We start from the raw sequence: 14189 nt of genomic DNA, 5'->3' as shown, positions 1-14189 counted from the left end.
CAGACAGGACCGTCGCAGGAATGTGGGAAATGACTGCTGTCTTCCAACCTCATTCTTGCTCATTTTCTGGGTATTTTAACCCCTCAAATTTAATGAATGTGGTTCACTGGATGAAGGGTGCACTTTATTAGTTGTTCAAACCTTTCCTTCCTTCTTCTGCAGATTCAGGGCACCTGGAAGGCAAGCTGGGCTAGCAGGACCTTCACAAATCTGATGGCCACTGGAGCTTGAACACATTGCCATGCCTTGATGATAAAGTAGGAGGAGAGGGGCTTTAAGGGGCTTACAGTTGCCATCATTAAAACCTGTTATTTACAGGCAGTTCTAAGTGTGCATGTAAAGTGAGGCGATGTAATGGAACTCCCATTTGACCCAGTAATCCCACTTCTAGGAATATATCCCAAGAAACCAGAAACACCAATCAGAAAGGATATATGCACGCCTATGTTCATAGCAGCACAATTCACCATAGCTAAGATTTAGAAATAGCCTAAGTGCCCATCAGCAGATGAGTGGATTAGAAAAATGTGGTACATCTACACAATGGAATACTATGCTGCTGTAAAAAAAGAAGGAATTCTTACCATTTTCAACAGCATAGATGGAACTGGAGAGCATTATGCTAAGTGAAATAAGCCAGTCAGAGAAAGATAAATACACATCTCACTCATTTGTGGAATATAGAGAACAACATAGACTGATGAACAGGGACAGATCCAAAGACAGAGAAACAGCAATCAGACTATCCATCCCCAGAGGGAAAGTAGGGGAGGGCGGGGGTAAGAGGGAGAGATCAACCAAAGGACTTGTATGCATGCATATAAGCCAAACCAATGGACACAGACAACAGGGGGATGAGAGCATGAGTGGGGGAGGAGGTTGGGGGTTAAAGGGGGGATGAGGACACATTTGTAATACCTTAACCAATAAAGAAATTTTTTTTTAAAAAGTGAGGTGATGCCATAACCGGTTTGGCTCAGTGGATAGAGCGTCGGCCTGAGGACTTAAGGGTCCCAGGTTCGATTCCAGTCAAGGGCATGTACCTTGGTTGCAGGCACATCCCCAGTGGGAGGTGTGCAGGAGGCAGCTGATCGATGTTTCTCTCTCATCGATGTTTCTAACTCTCTATCCCTTTTCCTTCCTCTCTGTAAAAAAAAATCAATAAAATTAAAAAATTAAAAAAGTGAGGCACTGTGACAGATGTGTAGTGAAGCTAATGAAAGGTTTGGTCCCCATATCACAGAATTCAATTAATATTATGGTGTGGGGAAGCGAAAAGGAAAAAAAAAAAATAAAACTGTCCTTTCACCACCCAGACATACCAAAAGATGTGCATGTCTGCCTCTCTGTTTACCTCATTTGAAATAATTTCTACAAGCCCTTTCTCTTCATGCTCTCCCTAATCACCTCTGAAATGTGTTTGGCATCCCTGGGAAAAGACATCTATTTGTCAAGTTCTCGTTCCAATGCAGAAAAGTGTACGATATTTTGTTCATTTTTTAATAAGATTTTGATTATATTCAGATATTTCTAACAGGCCTTTATAATTTCTCAATATCTGAGATGATTCTCGTATAGCCAATACCTTTCACAGTAAGGAGGGCAACCGTCGCTGACAAAGGCAATACAGATCTTACTTTCTCCAGGTAATAGGAGCTTTCAAGCTTCTTGTGAGTATTTCTAAAGTAATCTAATCTGCTTGAGGTTTATTTTTCCTTAGTAACTATGTTCCCAGCACAGTCTGGGATTTTGAACCTAATGAATTCTGAGAAAATCATTAACGTGAACTTCTTAGGGAAAAACAGAAAAAGAGCCAAGGATTTCATTGCTAATTGCACCCAATAACACAAAAGTCAGGTGTGCCTGAGGTTCTAATGAATGTCCATAACATTTCACTTTTTTTTTTTCAAATCTAATAATAAGGCTGGAGCACGGCTTTCCTAATATGGGTGATTCAGTTGCTGCTGTACATGCTCTGATGACCTCTGGCCTTTAAGGAGGGAAGTGGGGGCAGAAGTTGAATTTTCCGCGGTTGGAACCAGCAGCTTTGTCCCATCTTTAGGGTCCACTTAACCTGAGTCTCTCCTTCCTCCCTTCCCCCCTCTCTCCATTGCTGTGTCCCAGAGCAGCTCATTTTCCTACCGGGGCACTTTCCACTGATACAATGGATATAATTTGGGAGCCTTTGATGGAAGGACTTGAAAGAGTCATTAACTTCATTTTGCTTCATTTGTTTTCCAAATCAAAGAATCCCAAAGAGAACAGCTGTAAAAAATAAAAGCATCTTCACTGATCGCCTTGAAGCGTTTTGTTTCAGACATCACAGGCAGGGGCTGAGCTCTCCTTTGAGGATGGACAGACATGACAATCCATCTGTTATCTAAGGCTGGAGTTTCCCCAGCCCATGCTCAGGTCTATCCTTTTTCTCTCTTCTAATCTTCTGCTTTTGAGCATTGACTCTGACTTTGCAGTTTGCAACACTACTTTTCCCAGGAAAGTAAATAGTTCAAATCTGTTGTATTTTTTTAATTTAAAAAGTTTATTTTTAGACTTACAAGTCCAGGAAGCGCAGAGAACCCCAAACAAAAGGAATCCAAAGAGGACCACACCAAGACACATCATCATTAAAATGCCAAGAGCAAAAGACAAAGAGAGAATCTTAAAAGCAGCAAGAGAAAGAAACTCAGTTACCTACAAGGGAATACCCATACGACTGTCAGCTGATTTCTCAACAGAAACTTTGCAGGCCAGAAGGGAGTGGCAAGAAATATTCAAAGTGATGAATACCAAGAACCTACAACCAAGATTACTTTATCCAGCAAAGCTATCATACAGAACTGAAGGTCAGATAAAGAGCTTCACAGATAAGGAAAAGCTAAAGGAGTTCATCACCACCAAACCAGTATTATATGAAATTCTGAAAGGTATCCTTTAAGAAGAGGAAGAAGAAGAAAAAGGTAAAGATACAAATTATGAACAACAAATACGCATCTATCCACAAGTGAATCTAAAAATCAAGTGAATAAATAATCTGATGAACAGAATGAACTGGTGATTATAATAGAATCAGGGACATAGAAAGGGAATGGACTGACTATTCTTGGGGGGGGGAAGGGGTGTGGGGGATGCGGGAAGAGATTGGACAAAAATCGTGCACCTATGGATGAGGACAGTGGGTGGGCAGTGAGGGCGGAGGGTGGGGTGGGAACTGGGAGGAGGGGAGTTTTGGGGGGGAAAAAGAAGAACAAATGTAATAATCTGAACAATAAAGATTTAATTTAAAAAAATAAAAAATAAAAAGTTTATTTTTCAGTTACAGTTTATGTTCAATATCATTTTGTATTGTATCTATAACAAAAGTATAATATGCTAATAAGACCAGACTACCTTCTGGACGAAGTGGGGCCAGAAGGGAAGCCCAGGTCCTGGGTGCCAGAGAGAAGCTGGTGCCGGCAGCTGGGGGAAGGAAGGCGTATCCTTGCACGAATTTCGTGCATCGGGCCTCTAGTTAAAAAAAAAATCTTATTTGCTTGAGATTTACTTTTTCTTAGAAATGTTTAGCTTGAAGAGGAGTTCACGTCCATAAATACTATTTTACCATTTGTCTAACTCATGACATCTTTTTCATTAGGTTCAAACACTGGCTAAACCATTTACTAGTTGTGTTACCACTAGAAAGTCACTTAATTTATTTGCTTATTTATATAACTAGAATCCATATGCACAAAATTCATGCATGGGTAGGGTCCCGAGACCTGGCCGGCGATCAGGGCTGATCTATGGGGTGACCGGTGGGGCGATCAGGGGCCCCTGCTGTCACCCACCTTGGTTGGCCTGGGGCCTGCGGGCTGGGGGCAGCTCCTGCATTGAGTGTCTGCCTCCTGGTGGTCAGTGCACATCATAGCGACCGGTCATTCCACCGGTCATTCTGCCATTTGGTCATTTTTCATATTAGGCTTTTATTATATAGGATGAAGATAATAATACCTACCTCATAGTGTCATTGTGATGATGGATTAAATGAGTTGATAACTTTAAAGTATTTAAAATAGTGAGGAACATGTAGTAATTTCTCAGTATGTATTAGTGATTGTTTTATTACTATTACTAATAAGAATAATATAATTTCAATGTAAAAGTAGGTTTTCAGATCTAGCTTTTTAGATGCTAACATGAGCATAGGCTGCCCACCTATATGAAAAAAAAATATTCACTAACATTTTAGATTCTGCATTTTTTTTTATAAAAGTAACAAAATGTGAAAGAGGTTTTTCTAAAGCTACATCTTAAGAAATGGGGTGTGAGCCCTAGCTGGTTTGGCTCAGTGGGTAGAGCGTTGGCCTGTGGACTGAAGGGTCCTGGGTTTGATTCTGGTCAAGGGCACATGTTCCAGTTGTGGGATCAATCCCCAGTAGGGAGCATGCAGGAGGCAGCCAATCCATGATTCTCTCTCATCATTGATGTTTCTATCCCTCTCTCTCCCCTTTTCCCTTCCTCTCGAAAATCAATGAAAATATATTAAAAGAAAAGAAAAGAAATGGGATGCGAAACACTTCTTTTTACAAGAAAACGATGATGATAGGCTAGTTTGAAAAATATACACATAAATAGGTTTAGTGTAATTACCAAATGCTTAGGATTGCATGAAGTGAGAAAGAAAGCTGTGTAGGTTATTAATGCAGAGGGGTGTGTGTGGGGTGTGTGTGGTGTGTGTGTGTGTGTGTGTGTGTGTGTGTGTGTGTGTGTGTGTGTTGTGTTAGGTAAGTGTTAACTGAGGATGGACAGGACAATAACTATCATCAGGTACTTTGTTACTTGATCTTGTTCCACAACAACTCTGTGATATCTTTGATTATAGGTAAAAAAAAAAAAAGAAAAAAAAACCGAAGTAGGAAAAACAAAGTAACTAAACATGCAGTAAAGGGTTATCAAAATGCATAGTTTAAGGGAGGCAGTATTTGAAACACGTAGCCTCTAGAAGAGAAAAAAGAAATGTCAATAAAGGAGAGAAACTCCACTTGGCGCTCAGGTGGTATAAAGGAAAAATAAAGCTAAAGAGGGAACTATAGGGTTCTACAGGTTAGAGGAGAATCATTAAACCAGAGGACACACAGCTCTTCAACCCCCCACCAACACAAACAAAGAAATCTGCTTAAAGTGCCTGGACTTTGTTATGTTGAGAGAAAGACATCAGCAAATGTTTGCTGGGTCATCTTTAAGAATAGGACACAGAGAAGACATTGATCAAAGCCTTACTAGATTCCTTTCTTTCTACCTAGTTCATATGAAATTATAGTTATCTCTGATAGCTTCCTTCCTGGAACAGGTCCTCTATCTAAGTTATTTTAGGCAGTTAGGGAGAAAGTCCAAGTTTTTTCCCGAGTCCTACATTTCTTAAAAATAACCAGCTTAAAATAATCAGTATTTTTTTAAAAAGCATATTTTGGGGTGGAAAACTGTTTTTCCTCACCACAAAGAAATGAACAACAGGAAAATCAGCAAATCCATATAGAACTATTCTAAAACAATCAGAAAATAAACTGTCACACATATGAGAAAATTTCACACATCTGAGGCAAAGTTCCTATAGGAAAAACAACCATAAAGCAGAAGAGAACTGTAAAACTTAAATATAATCCAATATACATTTGAGGATATGAAAAACCACCTTGTAAGAAATTAATTTTAAAAACTAAGAAAGGAAATAGTAAAAAAAAAAAAGGAAAATATAAAAAGAGTTGATTTGTTTAGGAAAGTATTTTAAATAGACAAAAATATGTTAGAAATAGAGTATACCCAAGGAAAAATAGATTCAAGTGAAATTTAATAAGGGGTATTAAAGAAAGACAAGAAAACAACCAAGATAATCAAAGGAGATAAAAAATAAAATGGATCAGAGAACAAGTAGTAGAAATGAATGACAAAAAAAGTAAGAATAATATTCATGGCAGCAGAGGCTACTTACTGCAGTGATTTAAACCCATTCACAACTTTATTACAGCCTGTGGAAAACCTTGAGCTAGAGGGACCCAGCTTGGACATGCCAGGATTTCTATCCCACAGATCTTGTGAGATTTAAAGAGAAATGTTTGTGTTTTGCTCTGAGGTGGGGAGGTCACAGCCATGGTGGCCATAAGGGGCAGAGGAAATATTTGAAGAAACAATGACTGAGAATTTTCTGAAAAATAATGACATACATCAAATCAGAGCTTGAAGAAGTGGCTAGAACCCCATGCAGAATAAATACCATGTACACAGACACACCTTACGCCCCTGTACACATCATTTCCACACTGCTGAAAATCTGAGAGAAAAATAGTGAAAACAGCCAGAGGAGAAAGACACATTACATAAAGAGGAACAGAGATGGTAAAACTGACAACCCGGCCTGCAAGTCTGATGTTTGCATCTATAAGTGTGCACGCAGCCAAAGAAGAGAAATAAAAAAAGCAGGTAGGCCCTAGCTGGTTTGGCTCAGTGGATAGAGTGACAGCCTGCAGACTGAAGGGTCCCGGATTTGATTCCAGTCAAGGGCACATGCCTGGGTTGTGGGCTCGATACCCGGTGGGGGACGTGCAGGATTCTCTCTCATCGTTGATGTTTCTATCTCTCTCCCTCTTCCTTCCTCTCTGAAATCAATAAAAATGTATTTTTTTAAAAAGCAGCTAGGGAAACCAGAGCAGCTCCCCATGTATATTTCACCACCTCTCCTGTCTAAATATCATGAGGAGCAGCCTGGTAATTTACAAATAGGCTCTGCCTCCATCAGCACCAGAAATGGTCATTACATTGTCTGGCGCAAGGATATTTATACCTTTGTGAAGAATGAGATGATGGATATAGTCCAATTTGGAAAAGGTAGATGAATATGTTTACCTGAATAAGCTACCGTGAGATTGTCTTCTGAAAACTGGAGTGATTGGTTTCAGGATTGGCAGGCTTGGTTTCAGAAAGACAAGGTTCTAGATTGAAGAAAATTGTTTATCCATTGGGGCTGCCCACTTCAAGAGCAACTGTTTGTTACCCAGCTCAGTCCATAATAATTGTAAAGGTCACCAGGAAAGGGCCAGCAGATTTACAAAACAGTTAAATCACTGTGGACAAAAAAATAATAACAACTAAGACCTAAGGTCGAATTTAAATGGACTAAAAAGGTAGGAAGTTCTGATGAAATAGAAATACCTGCAGAAACAGCTAATGAGCTGAAAACACCCAGCAGCTTTGCCAACAGAAGTTGGATCTGAAACAGACCAAATCAGAATCTACCCCAGGGGCTACATGATTTATGCATGACCTAAAGCTCATGGATCATGGGCAGTCCCATGCCGAAGATGTGGATATATACAGCGCTAGAAACTGAGATAGTCTACGTGGAGACCATGAGATGTGTGAAGTTCCAAATAATGATAAAAAAAATCATGTAATGGGTAATGGTGATACATAAAGCATAACTTAAAACAAGGTTACCCCTTACATCTTCTAAAGGGCAGTTTGATCAACCACATAGCTAACTAAAACACACACAGCAAATACAATCCAAGCATTATTAAAAGATTGGTGAACAGGCAGAGATAGTAGTATTATGATGCATTTGATGACATCTAAGACTGTTAATAAAAAATAGAATAAATATGTGAACAGTTATGAGAGTAAGATTTAAAAAATGTATGTGTATATATAAATACTTATGCACACATGTATTTGCTTTAGCTTTTTTATAATCAGCTAAATTAGAATGGTCTGTGGAAGGATGTGTTCCCTATCTTTCTCTTTTTTCATTTCCCAGAGCTGGAATAAAATATCTATATTTTGTGACAAAAGAAAATGTTTGTGGTTTTACGCCACTGGTTTGTGGGTTTATTTGCTACATAGCGATACGTAGTGGGTACAGATTATTTTTACTTGGAAATCTGGTACTGCCATAATAAATAACTAAAATATGAGCATGGCATTGAAACTGGGCGACAAACTTTGAGAAGAGTGTTAGTGTTTAAAATCCCTTAACACACTATAAAATGTTGGGCTTTGAAGAAGATGCTAGCGAGAGCTCCAGAGAAAGAGAAAAAAAATGTATTAGAAACTTGAAGAAAGGAGATTCTTGTGATGAAGTGGCAGAATCTAGCTGTTGCCTGAAGATATGTTGAAAGTAGAAAATGTGCCCAATGAACTGGATGATCTAAGGCTATTTGTAAGCAACATTTTGAAGATGCCACCTGATTGCTTCTTACTGTTTGTAATACAGTCATAGTTGCATAATGACATTTTATTAAATGAAAGACTGCATATATGAACATAGTCCCATCCTGTCTAATAAAAGACAAAAAGGGTAATTGACCGTACCTTCACTACACTTCCCATTGGCTAATCACAGTGATATGCAAATTAACTGCCAACAAAGATGGTGGTTAATTTGCATACATAGGCTCCAAGCGGTGGAGCGAAGCCAAACAGCCCTGAAGCCGGCCAAGCAGCGAGGCCTCACACCCCTGGGATCAGCGGATCCACAAGGCCTCCCGCCCCGGGATCAGCGGAGCAGCGAAGCCTGATGGCTGGGGTGGGGAGGCTCTGGCCGGAGCCCAGCCAGAGTGAAGGCCTGGGTCCCAGGGGCCAGAGGAAAACTGGTGCAAGCAGCCAAGGGAAGGGAAGGCCTATTGCACGAATCTCTTCATGCAACAGGCCTCTAGTAAGGTATAAGGGAGCTGAAAAATTTCTAATTCTTAATGTCATTGTAGTCATCATCAAGTCATAGCGCAATGCATTACACAAATACAGTTGCCTACAGGGTACAGTACAATAACACACTCTAGCAGTTTGTAGTCTAAGATCTGCAGGGAACATAATTTGTCAACCTCAAATATGTCTATTTGGCATAGGATTATTTTAGGCTGGTTAATTTTAAGAAAGAGCAAACATGAGAGAAGTTCTGAAAACCAAGTAGAAGTGAGTTACCCTTTGTGAAAGACATTTATGTGGATAAAGTAAATCTCCATTTGTAAGGGTCTCTCCTTGGCTGTACCAGGAAGAGGAGAAGGACCATCTTTCTAGAAACTCTTATTAATGCAGAAGACAAAACTTAATTCAGCATAACAACCTTACCCTTGTTCACACTGCTTTTCCTGGTCACCTCCTGTAACTGACTCTCCTTATTCCCAGCATTTTTTTAAGTGTTAAGCTGAAGTTGGTATTTAAGGCAGTGGCTTCAGCCATTTTTATAAGTTTCTCAGTTTTCCTGGATCTCTCCCATGTATACAGGAGGAATACATGCTATTCAACTTTTGTTTGTTTTTTTCCTGTTAATCTTTTATTACATGGATGTCTCAGCCAAGAACCCAGAAAGGTAGATGGAAAATTATTTTTACTCCCATACAGAACTATAAGCTGTACCATATAGCCTAGGTGTGTACTAGACTAGATGACCTAAGTTTCTGTAAATGCTCTCTATGATACTTGCAGAATGATGAAATCATCTGTTAAGAAACGTCTAACCCTGTAAAGAATTTTATGAGTTTATTTCAGCCAAATAGACAACATGCCTACAAGAAAGATCTCAACGGACTGAGAAAAATGCTTCCCATAATGGCAATTTGTAGTTTCTTTTATGCATTTGGAGTTAAGGAGGGAACATAAGGAAGCTTACATGAACGTAGGAGAAAGCAAGACAGGGAAATTGCTATGATTAGATTACAGAAGAGTTAATAAGATTACATGCTCTCTTGAGGGTGGTTATGCTATGCTTCCCAGGGATCAGACAAAGACACCTTTTAAAGGTATGTTAACCTAGATGCACAAAAACAATGGACAGGGTTTGCTTAAGGCCAATAAAAGTTTTTATAGTCCTGTGATGTTTCTTTTTGGTTAGATTTATTACTGAGTCCCTTTTTTGTTCATATCGCGGCACATTTCTCAGAACGTATTCCCATCATTAAACAGCACATGGATATAAAATGTGAGAAGAAAGAGATAAATTGAGGGAAAGATGGTTTAAAAAAAGAGGTAGGATTTAGGGTTTAAAAATTCTCAGCCCCTCCAAAGGGGCATACAATGTTAAAATTTAAAAATGCCTCTTGATCAAAGATCATATCCAGAGCATACCCCCCAGAAAAACATTGTCTAAAAATGAAGTCAAAGTTATGACTGCAAACTTCTTTGTTAATTTTTTTAAAATATCAAAGGTTTTGTTTAGATGTTTACAGTTATATTCAGTCACACAAAAGGACATTTAAAGAGATGAAACATGTACCTCATAGATACTTTAAATGAAAATGTTGTTTTTTTTTAATTTTCACTTGAGGACGTGCTTTCATGGATTTTTTTAGAGACACAGGAAGGGAAAGGAGACACACACATACACACAGATATATATATATATATATATATATATATATATATATATATATATAGAGAGAGAGAGAGAGAGAGAGAGAGAGAGAGAGAAGAGAGAGCGAGAAACATCCTTGTGAGAATAAAACATTGATTGGTTGCCTCTCACACTCACCCAGGCCAGCTGGGGATTGAACCCACAGCCTGGGTATGTATGCTGACCAGGAATCAAACCCTTCACCTTTCTGTGCATGGGTTGATGCTCCTACCAACTGAACCACACGGCCAGGGCTAAATTTAAGCTTTAAGGATGTTGTCCCGTAGCTCACTCAGCAGAAGCACAAAGTAGAAAAAAAATTATCTCAAGGAGATTTGTAGGTGTGGCTATTCTCTAATGGATACATCCCTATGAAATTTACAAAAGACCCATAGAGTCAATAATAAAACGATATCACCAAGATTACTGTCAGTGCGAACCATGAAGAACAGAGAGAAAATAAAGAAAGAGGCTCTTGGATCCCCACAAGTCTAATGGTAGGTAGAAGGTGGAGGAAACCAGTCAGTGGCTAATGCTCAGATGGTGAACTCAAAAGTCAGGCAAATATAGCCGAGCACCCAAGGCTAATAGAGGAACGTCCCACACTTGCCTGGCTGGATTTCAGAATTTCTGTGAACCAGTGCTTCTCCCTTCTACATTTACAGAACAAGAGGAGGTACACCCAAGAAGCTGCACATGGACCTGATTTAGATTCTGAGGTTCTGAGTTGTTACTGTAATAGTTTATGAATTTTTTTAAATATATTTTATTTTTTACAGAGAGGAAGGGAGAAGGATAGAGAGCTAGAAACATCGATGAGAGAGAAACATCGATCAGCTGCCTCCTGCACACCACCTACTGGGGATGTGCCCGCAACCAAGGTACATGGCCTTGACCGGAATCAAACCTGAGACATTTCAGTCCACAGGCCAATGCTCTATCCACTGAGCCAAACCGGTTAGGGCTGTTTATGAATTTTTAAAACCACACTTTGCATGTGGAATTGAAGTGAGTCATTGAGAACCAGTAGGCAGCCTCTAGATGCTTCCAAAGATCCCTGCTTTCTTCTGGTATTCAAGCCCCTGTAGTGTAGGCTGAACTTGTGACTAGATTCTAATGATTAGTGTATGGTAAACGTAAAGGGACGTCACTTCAAAGATTAAGTTACAAAAAGGTCGTGAGGTCTGTCTCACTCACTTTCTATCACTTGTTCTGAAAGAGGACAGCTACCATGTCATAAACAAGGAACTGAAATTTCCAACAAACCAGCAAGAACATGAGGTCTATCTGACAACAACTAGCAAAACTTGAGGGTGAATCATGCCCCAGTTAAACCTTGGAATGACTGTAGCCCTGGCCAGCAACTTGATGAAAGCCTTGTGGAATTACTTGTTTGTTAACCAATAACTACCACAGTCAGTTATAAAAAGAAAAGTGTTTTTAATTTCCTCACAAAACATAATCCAACTATATTCTTTGGACATGGGATACATCTAAAACTATGTGATTTAGCCCTAACTGGTTTGGCTCAATGGATAGAGCGTCGGCCTGTGGACTGAAGGGTCCCAGGTTTGATTCTGGTCAAGGGCATGTACCTTGGTTGTGGGCACATCCCCAGTAGGGAGTGTGCAGGAGGCAGCTGATCAATGTTTCTCTTATTGATGTTTCTAACTCTCTTATTGATGTTTCTATCCTTCTCCCTTCCTCTCTGTAAAAAATCAATAAAATATATTTTAAAATAAATAAAAATAAATAAAACTAAGTGATTTATAAAGCCAAAACTGAGGAATAAGAAAGTATACTAAACAAATGCAAACAAAAAGAAAACTGGCATAGAGGCACTGATATCAGATAAAATCTAATTTACGCCCCAAAGTATTAAATGTAACAAAGTAGTACATTTTTGTGTGCTAAAATTCATCATACAACATCAAGATAAAATGAATATGGACATTTATGCACTAAAGTACACAGCAACTACATTTTAGAAACAAAAACTACAGGATATACAAGGAGACTTGTAGATAAACACTAATAATAAAGATGTTACTGTAATACTCTCTGTATAAGACATATCAAATGGACAAAAATATATAAGGAGATAGAATACCTAAACAACATAACTTATAACACAGATGTTACAGATGTATATAGAACTAAACATCCTGATATACCTTCTACTCAAGCATCCATGATACATTGACAAAATTTGATCATATATTAGGTCATAAGAAAAACATCAGTAATTTATGTTTTGTAGAAATATTACAAATAACATATGTGATTATGATACAATAAAGCTGGAAATTACTAATGAAAACAAACAAGCAAATAAACAAAACAAATTAGTTCTTCCACCTGGAAATAAAAAAAATCTTTCTATTAAACAACTCATGGTTGCAAGGGAAACACAGATTGAAATTGTAGAACCTATAACAAAAAAGATAATGAAAACAGTACATATTAGAATCTACAGAATACAATTAAAGCAACGATCACAGGAAAATTCATAGGTTTAGAAACAAATTAGGAAAATAATAAAATAAACAAACAAAAAGGACTAGCAAACAAAGTATAAAGATAAAAGCATAGGTTGAAACAGGAAACAATGAACCTAAAAGCAGAGATTGAGAACAGAAAGCAATAGAACACATTAATAATTCAAAATCATATTTTTAAAGAAAAATAATAAAACAGACACATCACTAGCTAACTTGTTCAAAAGCAAAAGTACAGCATAAATATATAAAATAAGAAGTGACAAGAAGCAAACAATCATTGAAACAGAAGACTATTTTTAAATCATGAGACCACTTTGAAGACATATACATAAATTAATTTGAAAATCTAGAGCAAATGGATAATTTCTTGGGAAAATACATATTACCAAAATTTACTCCACTGGAGTTAGACAAATTTCCATTAAAGAAATAGAGAAAATCATTGAGGAGCTACCAGGCCAGAAAGATCAAACCCTTAAAGATAATGCCAATGCTCTATATATTGTTCCAGAGCATTAAGAATAAAGGATTCTTAGGACATATTCCTACAAGTGGAATCACTGGGTCAAATGGCAGTTCTGTTTTTAATTCTTTGAGGAAACTCCATACTGTCTTCCATAGTGGCTGCACCAATCTGCATTCCCACCAGCAGTGCACGAGTGTTCCTTTTTCTCTGCATCCTCTCCAGCACTTGTCGTTTGTTGATTTGTTGATGATAGCCAGTCTGACAGGTTGGAGGTGATACTTCATTGTTGTTTTGATTTGCATCTCTCAGATGATTAGTGACTTTGAGCATGTTTTCATATGTCTCTTGGCTTTCTGTATGTCCTCTTTGGAGAAGTGTCAGTCTTTTGCCCATCTTTAATTGGGTTGTCTTCCTTTGTTAAGTTGTATGAGTTCCTTATATATTTTGGAAATTAACCCTTATCAGATGTATCCTTGGAAAATATGTTCTCCTATACACTGGTCTCCTTTTTCGTTTTGTTGGTGTTTTTTTGTTTGTTTGTTTGCTGTGCAGAAGCTTTTTGTTTTGATGTAAGTCCACTTGCTTATTTTCTCCTTAGTTTCCATTGGTCTAGGACATGTATCCGTAAACATATTGCTATGAGAGATGTCTGAAATTTTGCTGCCTATGGATTCTTCTAAGATTTTTATGGTTCCATGACTTCCATTTAAGTCTTTTATTCATTTTGAGTTTATTCTTTTGTATGGTGTAAGTTGGTGGTTTAGTTTCATTTTTTTGCATGTACCTGTCCAATTATCTCAACACCAGTTATTGAAGAGACTGTCTTGACTCCATTGTGTGCTCTTGCCTCCTTTGTCAAATATTA

The 14189-nt window shown here is 38.2% G+C and overlaps 1 pseudogene; it reads left to right on the top strand.

Annotated features, from left to right (window-relative positions):
- Window positions 1–6366: 6366 nt before the first annotated feature.
- LOC132225273 (MICOS complex subunit MIC27-like) lies at window positions 6367–7360 on the top strand (annotated as a pseudogene).
- Window positions 7361–14189: the final 6829 nt, after the last annotated feature.

The sequence above is a fragment of the Myotis daubentonii genome, chromosome X (assembly GCF_963259705.1).
Source record: "Myotis daubentonii chromosome X, mMyoDau2.1, whole genome shotgun sequence".
Lineage (NCBI taxonomy): Eukaryota > Metazoa > Chordata > Mammalia > Chiroptera > Vespertilionidae > Myotis > Myotis daubentonii.
The sequence above is the reverse complement of the archived record's forward strand: the minus strand, read 5'-3'. Positions and strand labels throughout refer to the sequence as shown.